This window comes from Rhincodon typus, chromosome 42, assembly GCF_021869965.1.
Source record: "Rhincodon typus isolate 14 chromosome 42, sRhiTyp1.1, whole genome shotgun sequence".
Lineage (NCBI taxonomy): Eukaryota > Metazoa > Chordata > Chondrichthyes > Orectolobiformes > Rhincodontidae > Rhincodon > Rhincodon typus.
In genome coordinates, this window is record NC_063373.1 from 11,403,525 (window position 1) to 11,417,118 (window position 13,594).

General features: G+C 43.7%; 2 long non-coding RNA genes across 2 annotated transcripts in view; both read right to left on the reverse strand.

Annotated features, from left to right (window-relative positions):
* Window positions 1–13,575, reverse strand: part of LOC125487598 — a 19,560-nt gene extending 5,985 nt beyond the window's left edge. Inside the window, exon 1 of the long non-coding RNA XR_007265968.1 lies at window positions 13,341–13,575. This is a non-coding gene — a long non-coding RNA (uncharacterized LOC125487598). The remainder of the gene's footprint in view (window positions 1–13,340) is intronic.
* LOC125487600 lies at window positions 1,966–9,028 on the reverse strand. The gene is made up of 2 exons (XR_007265970.1): window positions 8,976–9,028; window positions 1,966–5,273 (listed from the first exon to the last, which is right to left on the reverse strand). It is a non-coding gene; the product is annotated as an uncharacterized LOC125487600 (long non-coding RNA).
* Window positions 13,576–13,594: the final 19 nt, after the last annotated feature.

Genomic DNA, 13,594 nt, shown 5'->3' on the forward strand with positions numbered 1-13,594 from the left:
TCTGAAGGGTCCAGACCTGAAACGTCAGCTTTCCTGCTCCTCTGATGCTGCTTGGCCTGCTGTGTTCATCCAGCTCTACACCTTGTTATCTCAGATTCTCCAGCATCGGCAGTTCCTACCATCTCACAGTTCACTGATTTTTGCTTTTACAACAAGGAATGACTGTTCTTGACTGTTCATACCAATGTTGTTAAACCCTACTCAATTAAGGGTCCTCCACATTGTAGCTAAAATGCTAATACAATTGTGTATCTAGAGGACTTGCTTTGGGAGATGATCACAACGTTGCTGTTCATGCATGCATTCATAGATTGTCCAAGTGCACAATACATGAATAGGGACTTTCTGGTTCATCAGGATTCATTGAACATGAACGAGTTCTCAAAGTGATTGTAGGGGCTGAATTTTGATGCAATTGACATCCATCTTCGAACCATGTTTTCGGAGGTCTGTTTCTGATGAGGGTTGTAAACACCACATCCAGCTGTGTATTTGGAAGAAAAATTCACACAAATCAGCTTTCTGTTAAATAAACAGTACATCAAGTCTTTATCATATCTCTAATGCAGATTAGTTTCTTTTGGAGTGCTCTTCATCTCCACTATCTCCTTGATGCCAACCTGCGAACAAGCATGAGGATCTCATGGAATTTCTGTCATGAAAAATGAGACAATCTGATCAGCTGCCTCTGCTGCTTCATTTGCTGCCAATGGCAGGCTGTCCCCATCCTGCACCATTATTTAGTTTTGCTTCTATTTCCTGCCTAGCTCTCTCAGTGCTCATTGAACTACAATAAGCTTTTTGCATACAGAGTTTACAGGGTAAGAGTTCAAAGTGTCAAACAGCATAAGCAACAAGTGGTAGACAAAGCTAAGCCATCCCACAAGATTAGATCTAAGCTCTACATTCCTGCCACATCCAGTCATGAATGTTGGGAGACAATTAAACAACACACTGGAGGAGGAAGCTCCACAAATATTCCCATCCTGAACGATGGAAGACCATAGCACATCCGTCCAAAATGTATGAATTTGCAACAATCTTCAGCCAGAAATGCCGAGTGGATGATCCAACCCAGCCTCCTCCAGTGGTCCCCATCATCAGTGATGCCAATCTTCAACTAATTCAATTCACTCCACGTGGTATCAAGAAATGGCTGGGGCACTGGAAACTGTAAAGTCAATGGACCCTGACAATGTTCTGTTCAGGCCTGTGCTCCAGAACTTGCCATTCCCCAAGCCAAGCTGTTCACTACAGCTACAACAACGGCATCTACTCCGATGTGGAAATTTGCCCAGATATTTCCTGTACACAAAAAAAGCAGAATAAGTCCAACAAAACTAATTTTCACACCAGCAGTCTATTGTCAGTCATCAGTAAATTGATGGAAGATGCCATGAACACAACTATTAAGCAGTATCTGCCTAGCAACAACAGTTTGGGTTCCACCAGGGCCATTTAGCCCCTGAACTCACTGCAGCCTTGGCTCTTACGTGGACAAAAGAGCTGAATTCCAGAGGTGAGAGTGACAGCTCTTGATTTCAGGCCGCAATTGACCAAATATGGCAGCAAGCATCCCAAACAAAACCGGAATCAATGGGGATCGGGGCAAACTCTCCACTGGTTGGAGTCATATTTGGCACATAGGAAAATGGCTGTGATTGTTGAAGGTCAGACATCTCACCTCCAGGACATCTCTGTGGGAATTCCACAGGATACTGTCCTAATCCCAATTGCCTCATTGATGACCTTCATCATCAAAAGGTCAGAAGTGGGGATGTTCATTGTGCAATCATCAATGTTCAGCACCATTTTGTGACACCTCACATAATGAAGAAGTCCATATTCAAATACAACAAGACCCAGCCAGCATCCAGACTTGGGTTTGACAAGTGTGTTAGAGTCTGTTTGAATCCGGCAATTGCTAGCTGCAGCATGTACAGACAGGAGAAGAGTCAATTCTCGTAACTTCATAATTTACTTTATTAATGTGTTAAACAAGACATGTGTTGCTTATATGTTTTATAACAAACTAGACCTTATGTATTTTCCCACAAACTGAACTAGAACATATTTATATACCCACTCGGGTTCTCTGACACTTCCCAAGTAGTCACAGAATATACAAGCTAATACCCATTCAGGATAGCTGCTGCTGCTAACGAGGGCTGACATTGGCCAGGCACACACTGTCTCTCTTTTTATCTCTCTCTCTCTTACTCTCAGTGCTATCACCACATCCTTGACATAGGGTCTGCTTCCGCGATGATTAGTCTCCACAGTATTCGCTGGCTGCATGCCCCAAGGGTATTCTTTTTATTCATTCTCTTATCTCTCTCAAGTCATGCTGTCTCCTTCCCGTTGGCTCAGGCTAATTAAATTACTGAATGCCTTTACCTATTGACCCTAGTCCAGAGATTTGGTAGCAATAACCTCATCATTTCTTGTCCAAATAAGGCTTTTGCATTACTTTTACTTCTTTATTTTTTGCAGAACTTAGTTAATTCAAACCAGTTTAAATTGGCTAAAACTAGTACCTGGGCTCAGGTCATTTTTAATTCACAAGCTGCTTCTTTCTTCATGTCAGCACCTTTACATTCAGTACCTCCTGTTGGTGACGTCGGCAGCTGGTAGCCCTCTCCCTCTCTCTGCAGCCTCTGGTTAGCATCTGCTCCCACTTAATCCAAAGATAGTTATATTAGGATCATTCTCTGTCCCTTTTCTATGGATCACTCTTAGGATTGTCAGTGTTCCCCAGTGGGTGTAGCCCACGTCCATTGTTCCACCATTATAAAATAGAGATGCAAATACGTTAAAAAAGTATATAAAGTATACAGGAAATAACAAACATAAATAAAGGATATAACTTAATTGACACAGCGTTTTCAGAATGCTTCTTCTGTTTCATTATAGCGTCAACCTCCAATTTTCGTACAATTCCATTGTCCCACCTTCTCAGCTGGCATATATTAAATATGATGACCACTAATGCACCTAAAATCACTACTGCAGCCACATGTGACAGAATTCTGATCCATGGATGTATCTGAACACTTGATCCCCGATTCCAGAACTTATCCCACAACTCGGGGTACCGCAAAACTCCTTTGCTTTTTCAGCAAGAGTTCTAATTATTTTAGTGTATATGGTCCATTAATGAATTATTTCTTTTGCCTCTCCCACTATACATGTCCAATCTGCTGTCAGGTGCGGGATGGGTGGTAGTTCAGTTAGAACAAACCTCTGTACGTCTTGGTCTGTATCAATACGTTGGATCTTTAGGCTTTCTCACATCACTCCCCTGGTTATTGGCTGGGACAGCGCCTGTCCACTAATCATCAAATCAGAGGTCACATTGTTAATAGCTACATAGTGCCCTTTGGAAGGACGCAATCTCCATCCCTTGTTATAATTCATAGCTGCTGTAATACGTTTGCCCCACAAGGGCATATTGTAAAAAGGACTGGTTATTCACAGGTAGAATGGACGATGAACAATTTTCATAGATGTTGAAACTGCAATCTGTGAGTCTCTGTCTCGTTATCTCGTCAGGACACGCCAAGTGATCTCCCCTTAGAGATTTTTTAACAAATCCACCCCTTTCTCAGCATAATCCATTACAATAGCACGAGACGGTTGTTTACTTAAAGATATCCAAGTACTTTCATAGTATTTTCAAGGGTACTTCAGATTATTTCCATGTTGGGGAATATGAAACACTGTTCCAACATAATATTTCCCTTCATCATTGTCACAACTAACACCGTATTAGTTAAGGTCAAACTTCTGGGGTGACATAGGGGTTCCTTTTCTCCAACCACTATATTAATTGTTCATCCTACACCCAGTCTGGAAGTTGGTGAGCATGCAGCTGTAACAAATTAGTCCTGATCCTAGTCAACACCCAGCTAGTGGCACACACATCGGCCTTATGGGCCTCCTCAGAAGTATTGGCTATACGATTAATGATTAAATTTGTCGTATTCTGCAGAGGTTTGAGAAATTAAACTGTATCCAGGATCACTTGTGACACATCCTGGCCTATTTGGTTGGTCCATATCTGACCTAAGTAACCTTCCCCGGTAATGACCTGCATTTTCTGCTGGAGAGACTTTCTAACTCTGCTACATCCAAAGTGTTGAGTGTTGCTACTCCTGATGCATATCCGGCCTCTACTAGCTCCAGTAGCCATCTTTTCTTTCTATTCCTACCAGACTTAAACTCATTCCTGCTTAACTGTTGAACCAGTGGGTGCATAGATAATTGTTTCGTCATGGATGAACACCATTCTGGAGTAGTCATTTCAATTAGGTTGAAAACTACCTGCATATGCCGATATCTCAGTACCAAAAGGACGGATTCTCCGGTCTATTCTAGCACTAGGCCTACACCTTTCATTTTACACTGAGATTTGCTACACCTAAGTTCTGGTGTGGTTTTTATCACTGGGGGACGTAGGGTAATAAGCTTCTTACGGATCCTGAAAATTATGAAGGGTCCCAGCCCCCAACAAAAATCCCTGTCTGCATTTCTCAATGCCCTTTTTCCTCTATCCCCTTCCTGTGCAGTATCAACCTTTGTACAATTAATGATTATCCAACCAATTTTCCTGAATTGCCTGGAATAGCCACCCCAGTCAATGTACCTCTTGTATGCATCACTCTCCCAGTCTGTGTTCACATAAGTGCAATCGCAATGAACCATAATTTTATTTCAACTGTCATTTCCCGATGGTTGCTCAATAAATGGACCTATAAATTGACTAGTGATTTGCCCTCCTGGGATTACCACCAATGTCACCTCCAGAACTCTGTTACATGAAAACTGCGTCCACCGTTCCTTCCAGTATACCCAATGTCTTTCCCGTGAATGTCAACCCATCCACTCCCATATAATACGAATTCAAGTCCTCTGTATTTCCTTTATTTGTGTTATCTTGCGCTGCAGAGCAGAGTGATTTTGAGGTTGTAGACATGTTCGCCAAGCCTGCGGGTTTGGTCATCATCCTGCTAGGCAATATCATCAGTGCGCATCGGTAAAGCATTGATGTTCTGTCCCACTTGTTATTTATATGCCTTAGTTTGTTGGGGTGTTTGGTACCACTTCCGGTTCTGTTTCTCAGCGATTTTTGGTCACAGGGGGTTCTTCCAGCGCTGATGTTGTTCGAGCAGCATTTGCCTGTCATGATGGCTCTGAAGCCAGTTCAACTGCAGTCCAAAACATGGTCAATCCACTAGCAACAAAATGCATTACTCCCTCATTCTAGGCTGGATCTGTAACATACAAGGGTAATTCCTGCTGTTATTTACAGTCTTGTTTCTGCATTGTTTTAAGTCTAGGTTCTCCAAACGCTGAAGCAAATCATCTATCCCCTGTACCCATCTGCTCCAGATTCTAACCGTCCAGTTTGTTTGGCCCATTTGCTTCCTCTATGCCTTTTCTTTTTCTTTTGTTGTTTTCCCTGGTCACCCTCTGTACATGAACAGCCAATATCAGGTGGTCTTTCAGTTATCTCCTCGGATATTTGCAGCTGATCCTGCTCTTGATTTCCCTGACTTTGGGAACACAGAGCATCGTTAGCATGCCAATGGTGTTTGCCCCGTTTCCCTCCCACTAACATTAACTGATTAATGTGATACCAGCCACTCTTATCTGGTGCTGTCAATACCTTTTATACAAATGGGCTATCTCTATCTACCACTGCATAAGGACCGGCAAACTTTGGGCTCAAGAATGAGGTGGGCTGGAGTATTCTAATCATTACCCCTTGTCGGACCCAACTCTATTAGGCTGGCTTTTGCATCAAAATAAGCCTGTTTCTCCTTCCCTTGTTGCTGGGCTGCTATATAATTTGTTTCTTTTACTGTTTCTACTATCTATTGTATCATTGTTCCGATATGATATTGTCTACTTCAGGCTCAGACAAGTCCAAACCTACCACCCCTTCATTCCTCCCATGTCCCTTCCAGTCATGAGCTTATAAGGAGTGTTGCCTGTTGATGAAGCTGCGGTGTTCCTAAGTATCATTAACACACAATGCAGAACAACGTGCCAGGTTGTCTGATGCTGCTGTACCATTTTGGCTCTCAAGTTTTTCAACGTCCGATTCATTCTTTTCACAATTCCACTAGAGTGCAGTCTATAGGGTATGTGGAATCTCGGTCTGATCCCAAAAAGGGATCATTTTGCATTACGTTAGGCTATAAAATGTGTTCCCTGATCTGATACTATGCTTCGGGGCATACCCCAATGAGTGAACACCCGTTCCAACAAAATTTTTGCAGTATTTCTGGCTGTGTTTGTTGTGGTCGGGAAAGCTTCCACCTATTTAGCAAAGGTGTCTGCTATCATAAGAAGTACTTGTATCCTCCTGGAGTGGGGCTAGGGGTCCTATGAAGTCTATTTGTAAATTAGTCCATGGTGCTTCTACTGGTCTAGTATTTCCGAGGACCCCTTTCTTAACGTTCCTATTGGGGTTACGCTGTGCACAGATCGAACAATTCTTAACATAGTGTTCCACATCACCTTTCATTCCGGGCCACTAGCGCATTTCCTTTACCTTATCCAGGGTATTCTCTGCCCCCTTATACCCCCATAAATCATGGTACCAGTGATTTCCTTGATTTTGTCCCCTCTCTTGACACCACAGATTTTCCTTCATATAAAACTACTTTGTCCTGAACACAGATCCCCTTGCTTTATATGTGTCTGATTTTGCTCCTTCTATTTGTTTTTTTTTTAAAATCAATTCTCTGACTTTCTTTTGCTCTTGTGCTAAATCCATAAGCTCAACTTGTTTCTCTTTCTGGCCCCTGATTTCTTCCTGCCCTTTTAAAGCGTCTTGTTTAGCTAACTCATCAGCCTTCTTGTTCCCCTTGGGAGATAGTTTTGAATGAGCTTTTACCTTTGTGACCCCATATCCTTTCCCTATGCTTCTTCAAAGATGTATCATAACAGTTGAGCTGATGGAAGGGGCTTTCCATCCACTGAGACAAATCCTCTCACCTTCCATTGAAGCAAATATTCCATGAGACTTTTACAAACATACATGCTGTCAGAGTATATAACTGAACCAGGTGGCCAACCACATATGCAATGGCTGCTAACTCTGCTGCCTGTGCACTCATGGTTCTGGGTAACTACCGGTCTCAGTATCCCTTGCTGCAACAGCCTCTGTATTTCCTTCCCTACCTCTTCTTCTGCCTGCTTTGGAAAACCATACTGCCTCTGTGGTTTGGGGTCTGGACCCTGTATATGTACACTCCCCGTCATTTTCCCACAGTCATGTTTGCATCGGGCAAATACTGCTACAATGAGTCGTTGCACTTCATGATTGTCACTCATCTCCCCTGGCTTTAACCACATTTCCCCAACTGTGCAAATCCTGTCCTGATACTCCCCCACTGAGATAAGTGTGCGATTTGCACTCCTCATACCCACAGGCATTTGCCAAATCATGCAATAAATGAGTTCAAAGCAGAGTCCTGTTTTGCCCATGTAGTCATTCCCTAAGATATGTTCTTGTTCTCTAGGTAGTTTAATAAGGACAACTGAATGCTCTAATACTACGTCTCCCACATTAACCTCCAACGATACGCTCGCATGTCCCACTTGACTATGTCCCCCTGAATCTACTTAAAATAATTTTACTTTGAATTTTCCAATTTGCGTCATTGACACGAGTAGTATTGACTGTAATTTGGGATCCCCCAATGTCCCAAAGGAATGTAACAGAGCGGCCTCTGACCCTAGCATTCACTAGGGGTCACCCACTTTATGCCACCGCGCATCACATACCCATAATGGAGAGGTCTGTGACTGTCACTGAAGTTCAGGGTACATCCCCGAAGACGGTAATACCTCTGTCACATCGCACTATGGATTGTGTCTATTCAACTCCTCCATGGGCAGGCTTTTGCTTCCTCCCCCACCTGCATTCTCTTGCAAAATGTCCTTCCTGGCCACAGTTATAATACTTGGGCGCCCAGCTTTGAGTCTTTCCTGTTCCTGAGACAGTTCCTCTATCTCTTCCCACTGTCAGATACGCTCGAGGGGGTACCCTCTGAATGGGTCTTCTCCCTTCATTTCTGCAGGTCGTTGCCTGATCTTTAACAGGTGTCATCCTTACCCCAGAGATCTTGGGAAATGTTGTTGTTTCCTTTCCCATGCTCTAACCATCTTGCTGATTACTGAGGCCTCTGTGTCCATGTTCATCAGTGGGATCAAACTGCTCTAATGCCCTCCTTGACTCCTAAGTGCATTGCAACACCAGCACTCTTAGCCATCAGTTTCTAACTGCTGGCTGCACATCATTCCTATCTAAGGTCAAGCCATATATCCCTTGGAACACTGCCGAAAGGTCTGCCGCAAACAAGGTGGGGTGTTCACCTTTCCTTTGATAGCACTTGTCAGCTCCTCCACTAGGTCCGCTCTGTTAGCACCCATGATATTTAACACTTGGTCTTTTAATGTCTCATTTGTGCATCTACTCAGCTTCTGGTCCTCTGGCAGGGCAAGTATGAATGTGGTCGTATGCACATTATAATTAATTTCCTTTCCTCAGCATCATCTAAACCATGTATTTCTCTCTGACGAATGACTGCTTGGAACAGCTCCCTAGGATCATCCCTGGGCGTGCACATCCCAATATCTTTCGCATGGGTCATGACCCTGGGTCATAAGCTGGCGGTGGATCCCCTGGTGGAGTCTCCCCGTCATCATAGAGCAATGGTGTAGGGGTATTATGGTCTAGGGGAGGCATTGGTGTACTGATATTATCGCTGGACTGTTAATCAGAGACCCAGGTAACATCCTGGGGACCTGTTTCGAATCCCGCCATGGCAGATGATGGAATTTGAATTCGATAAAATATCTGGAATTAAGAGTCTAATGATGACCATGAAACCATTGCTGATTGTCGGAAAAACCCATCTGGTTCAGTAATGTCCTTTAGGGAAGGAAACTGCCATCCTTACCTGGTCTGGCCTATATGTGACTCCAGACCCACAGCATTGTGATTGACTCTTAACTGCCCTCTGGGCAATAAATGCTGCCTGGCCAGTGATGCCCTCATCCTGTGAATGAATAAAGAAAAAAACCGTATGTAGCTGCTTCATCTGCTAAATCGACCCTATCTATGTCCCCTTCCTCACCTGTTTCAGGTGTAAAAGTGCATATTTTGCACACCTAGTTGACCCTGCAGCCCGTTTCTGACATTTTGTGTGATCAGCAGCACTACTCTTTTTCTCCTGAGCTGCTCTCTGAATCACATTCATTGCAGTTTTTAAATCACTACATTATTGCTTCCATCTCTCCACCTCAGCTTTAGCTGTTTGGGCTTCTCCCTCTCGCCGACTCCTTTCCCAAACCAGTTTCTCACACTGCATCTGGTTCTGATGCATTTGTATCAAGTTCGCACTCCTCTGTCCTTGCAGATCAGTTACCTTTTCACTCTTCTAGTCTTTCCCTCTGTACCTTCTCTAACTTGACTTGCTGTCAGCATTCTATCCATTCCTGCATTAAACAGCTAATTGTTACCACTTTCTGCACTGTTTTAAACTTCTTGTCTGACATCTTCATTGGACAACCTGCCAAACAGCTTCTCCAGCGGAATTTCCCGTATTCCTAGTGTGACCTGCAAATTCCCCGTATTGCAGCCACCTCCCTATTATGTATTTCTTGAGGACTCCCGTCCAATCAGGACAGTCCATTGCCTCTTGATTCGTCATATACTAACAGTTACAGATTAAACCCAGGCTCTCGTCTGGTCCAACTCGGGTCTTCGGCTAACTCGGGGAGAGATGTTCCCTCAAAGACCAAGCTCCTGTTCTCTCTATACATGGCTGCTCCAGTTCGAACTGAGCCTCCCGCTGACTCAGCAGAAAGATCATCCTCTAACCTAAGGCTCCAGTTCGAGCTGACTGAAGTCCCTGACTGACTCACTGGAGAGAGATTTATGCTCAAGCCCACAGTGCAGGAATGCCAAAATCTGCTACAGCCTGTTTGAGTCCAGCAATCACTGGCTGTGGCTGCTGGCGTGTATAAGAGGAGTCAATTCTTGTAATTTCACAAATTACTTTATTAATGTGTTAAACAAGACACCCGTTGCTTCTATGTTTTATTACAAACTAGACCTTAAATATTTTCCCACAAACTGAACTAGAACCTATTTATACACCCACTAGGGTCCTCTGACACTCTTCAAGTAGTCACAGAACATAAAAGCTAATACCGATTCAGGATAGCTGCTGCTGCTAATGAGGGCTGATGCTGGACAGGCATTGCACACACTCTCTCTGTCTCACAGCGTCATCAGCACTTCCTTGACGTAGGGTCTGCTTCCACGATGATTAGTCTCCAGAGTATTTGCTGGCTGCATGCCCTGAGGATCTTCTTTTTATTCTTTCTCTTGTCTCTCTCAAGACGTGCTGTCTCCTTCCCAACGGCTCAAGCTAATTCACTTATTGCATGTCTGTACCTTAACGGTCCTGGACTTGGCCAGAGACTTAGGTAGCATAACCTCAGTACTTCTTGTCCAAATAAGGTTTTTGCATTTCTTCTACTTCTTTATTTTTTGCAAAAAATTTAGTTGATTCAAACCGGTTTTAATTGGCTCAAACTAGTACCTGGGCTCAAGTCATTTTTAGTTCACAAGCTGCTTCTTTCTTCGTGTCAGCACCTTTGTATTCAGTACCTCTTGTTGGTGATGTCAGTAACTGGTACCCCCCTCTCTCTCTATCTTTCTGTCGCCTCAGGCCAACATCTCCCCAGGCAGAGATGTCAGCAGCTTGTACCCATCTCTATGTCTCTGCAGCCTCTGGCTACCAAGTGGCAAAGTAACATTTGTGCTGCATAAATATCAGACAATGAAAATCTTCAACAAGAAACAATCTAACCACCACCCTTTGACATTGAATATTATTACCATCACTGAATTCCCTACTGTTAATATCCTGAAGGTTACTATTGATCAGAAATTCAACTGTACTTGCCATATAAATACAGGAGCTACAAGAGCAGGTCAGACCCTAGGAATTGTGCAGCGATACTCAGAATACTGTTCACATTCTGCAAGGCAGAAGGCAGGAGTGTGATGGAATACTCACCACATGCCTAGATGGTGAAGTTCCAACAACACTCAAGGAGCTTGACACCATCCAGGCCAAAGCAGCCCACTTGATTGGCACCATATCCACAAGCATCTATCGCCTCCACTTTGGATGCTTAGTAACAATTGTGAATGATATATAAAATGCACTGTATAAATTTACCACTGATCCTTAGACAGCATCTTCGAATCGTTCGATCATTTCCATCTGGAAGGACAACGGCAGCAGATACGTAGGAAGACCCTGTAATTTCCTCTCCAAGCCACTCACAATTCTGACTTGGAAATATATTACTGTTCCTTCACTGTTGTCGGATCAAAATTCCAGAGGTTCCCCTCTGTTGACATTGTGGGTCTACTTCTGGACTGCAGTGGTTCAAGACGTCAGCTCACCTTATCAGGATGGGCAATAAATGCTGGCCGGGCAGCAAAGCCCACGTCCCATGAGAGAACTTTAAAAACGTCTTAAATGAAAGGTTCTTTAAATTTAACTGAAAATGACAAGGGAGTCCAAGCTGGTGTTTTTACTGTCTGCAGCCTGGATGAAATCCGAGACCGCTCTGGCAGTCCAGCTGACCACATCTTTAGGAAATACAGCCAGCTCAAACATCTTGAGTGGCGGGTCTTGAATCTTGAGAGTCAGCAGGAGGCACAGAAATGCATTCCTGAGGCTGGGGGCTCAGCAGATAGCATGTTTTCTACGACATCCACATCACAGAATAAGGAGCTGTAGGCAGAAGAAATGAGTGACCACCAGACAGAGGAAAGGTGCTGGGCAGCCAGCTAGGAAAGCTGCAGAGGTATGCCACTCAATAACTATTTTACTGTTCTGAGGGTCACTGGACCCCAAAATGTTAACTCTGATATTTTCTTCACAGATGCTGCCAGACCTGCTGAGTTTTTCCAACTTCTATTTCTGTAACTGTCTTCCAACACAGTAAAATAGTCACAGTGAGGGTTACATGGGAGAACAAAACAATGGATAGTTCACTGAAAACTCCTCAAATTCTCCTCATCTCATCCTAAATGTCCTACAACATGCCCTCGGATGTGACACCTAGTTCTGGATTCCTGGTCATCAGGAACATCTTCATGGCATTCAACCTGTTCTAGTCCCAAGAGAACTTTACAGATTTCTGTCAGACCCTTCCTTATTCTTCTGAACTCCAGCAAATGCAGTCCTAACCAGTCCAGTCCAGTCCCTTTTCAAACAACAGGCTTTCCATCCCAGGAATCAGTCTGGTAAAAGTTTGTTATTAATTCACAGGATGTGGGCATTGCTGGCTAGTCCAGCATTTATTGCACATTGCTAATTGTCCAAGTGCAGGTAAGAGTCAACCACATTGCTGTGGATCTTGAGTCACATGTATACCAAACCTGATAGGATGACAGATTTCCTTCCCTAAAGGAAGCTACATTGCCAATTATTCCTTTGCTGTTACACAATACAGAGTCTAGCAGGGCCTGTCCTGTAGTTGGTTCCTCAAGCTATTAATCTCAGACAAGCATCTTGTACACAATTCAGAAATTGCTCCTCAACGGCATAGTTATTGATTTGATTTGCGCAGTCTATATGCAAACTAAAGTAGTACATAATTACAGCTGTAACCTTATTTGGACAAAATTAACAGCCACCTGGACAAATACTAGAGGGGGTTCATTAAGATAATACAATTGCTGCAAAGAACATGGATTGGTAAAAGGTTTTTGATAAAATATGCCATATTGGTTTTGTGAGGAAGAGCAGAAAGAAGAGAGTAGCAACATTGATACAAAATTGCTTCAGTGACAGGAGCCACAATAGTTATTAACATTTGCAGAAAGGAAAAATACTGCGGATGCTGGAAGAACTCAGCAAGTCTGGCAGCATTTGTGGAGAGAGAAACAGAGTTGGCATTTTGAGTCTGGTCAGCAGAAAAGTAATAGCAGACTTGAAATGTTAACTTTTTTTGCCTCCATAAAGAATGCTGGAAAATCTGCTGGGTTTCTCCAGCAATCCTAGTGTTTGTTTTAGTCATGATCATCTGCCTTGGGCTGGAGGTCGATTTGCAGTGAAATTCAACAGGGGGTTAGTGTTAAGGATTTCCTTCCTAAAATATTTTAATGACCCGCAGACAGCACAGGTCATATTGGTCATACGTCTTCAATAGTTCGGGAGGCCGGGGGTGGGGGCGCGGTGAGAGACGTAATGTTGCATTCAGCTACAACATCTTTCAAATACTAAGGTCCTTACCCGGCACCGCTAGCGAATCAGCAGGTACCCTGTGTCGAAGCAAATTACTGCAGGTGCTGGAATCTGTGCTGAAAATAACAAATGCTGGAAATCACAGCGGGTCAGGCACCGTCGTTTGAAAGAGGGGAGAGCCCAGGTGACTCCTCATCAGAGCTAGATGCTCTGAAGCAGTCATCGCTCATCTCTTCACAGACGGCACCCGACGCCGCGGCCAGCTCCCGTGCGTTCTACGGAATAGTTGTGGAGCATGCGCA